This window comes from Schistocerca americana, chromosome 2, assembly GCF_021461395.2.
Source record: "Schistocerca americana isolate TAMUIC-IGC-003095 chromosome 2, iqSchAmer2.1, whole genome shotgun sequence".
Taxonomy (NCBI): domain Eukaryota; kingdom Metazoa; phylum Arthropoda; class Insecta; order Orthoptera; family Acrididae; genus Schistocerca; species Schistocerca americana.
Window position 1 is genome coordinate 960009141 of NC_060120.1, and position 1583 is coordinate 960010723.

At 42.1% G+C, this 1583-nt stretch overlaps 1 non-coding gene across 1 annotated transcript; it reads right to left on the reverse strand.

Moving 5' to 3' along the window:
* Nucleotides 1–1183: 1183 nt before the first annotated feature.
* Trnat-ugu lies at nucleotides 1184–1257 on the reverse strand. Its single transcript has one exon. It is a non-coding gene; the product is annotated as a tRNA-Thr (tRNA).
* Between the last annotated feature and the right edge of the window lie 326 nt (nucleotides 1258–1583).

Consider the following 1583-nt stretch of genomic DNA (forward strand, 5'->3'; position numbering starts at 1 on the left):
AGACATTACTGAGCCAAAACTGTCATAAAATTGACCCTACTGTTTCCTACAATATTACTGAATGGAATACGCTGGCAGTTGATGACAACTTTTGCCGCATATGTACTTTGTGTAGCTTTCATAATCACTCGCTGCTTCTCATAAGGTTAAATATTTTGACATTAGCCGTTTAGGTAACTGTAAACGGCTCATGTGGCCATGGACTTAAGTCAGAAGAGCCTTCCCATTCGGGCAAGGGCTCCTGAGGGAAATCATGGAAAACCTGGAACAAGGCTAATTTAACCTTATGTTCCACCCAGTAATTTATAAAAATTAATTAAAAGTTTAAGTAACAGATCTGACATAGCCTTTATGTAGGGTGGGGTGTTCTTGCATTGGTGTAGTCGGGAAAATGTAAAGATGTCTTGGTAGCGACTTCAGCACGACGCCTGATGGAAGTTGCAGGACAGGTGTGTGTAGAGACGGAGGATGACCCTCTTACTATTGTGTGTGGGATGGTGGGGATGGTCAGGAACAGGGCTGATCGTCAGGTAGGAGAACGGCTAGATCATACCCCCATAGAGCCATTCACAGGGCAGTGGTGTGTGAACATGTAACATACCCCGCATCAAGTATCAATGCTAATCATTACTGATGGGGAAGCGCTGTGATAAAACGGGTTAGTGCATATACTATTCATTCTCACGCTACTGGTCTGAATTTAGTGATTCGGAAGAAGTAATATACATCTTATTACTCAATATTCGGGTAATCTTTCGCCACAATTATCGATTCTTTTCTCCTTTATACATTTGTCTATTAATATCAGAGTACCATGTCCACACTCGTTGTCCTTGGTAGACTGTAATGATAATTCTCTTCCGTGACTTCACCTTTTTCTTCAATGAAGCACAAAATCGTTTTCGAATATGACGCACATGGGTATATCCTTGCTTATTAGGACACAGATAACAACCCATGTGACTCATCACTAGTTTCTTTTTATGACACTGTGCCAGGACGTGTTCATAATTTATTTTGTACCTGGAAACACACAACACTTCACGTGAAGTTCGTTGCTGTTCACGGAATCTATCACTACTCTGCACTTTCATCAGTCTGTGAAATTAGCTTTACAAGGAAATGAACACCTTTAGCTGCTTACAGGCGTTGACGTACGTCAACGGGGACAGATGAAAATGTGTGCCCCGACCGGGAATCTAACCCGGGATCTCCTGCTTACATGGCAGACGCTCTATCCATCTGAGCCACCGAGGACACAGAGGATAGCGCGACTGCAGGGATTTATCTCTGGCACGCCTCCCGCGAAACCCACATTCTCAACGTATTGTCCCGCACTACATTCGTAGTGCCTCCGCCCATTATACTCATTACTCCGAAAGAACAGATACCATCTTAGTATATAAATTAGCTTTATCCTGTACAGAATATAATTACGAATTTATCTACTTCCCCCGAATCTACACAAATTCAATCCAGTCGTTTCTCTTCATTATTTATCATACTTAAAATAATTACAATTTAAAACGAAACACCCCACAACGATCACACATATCCCTCTCAATCTGGTCCAGCATTGTCCT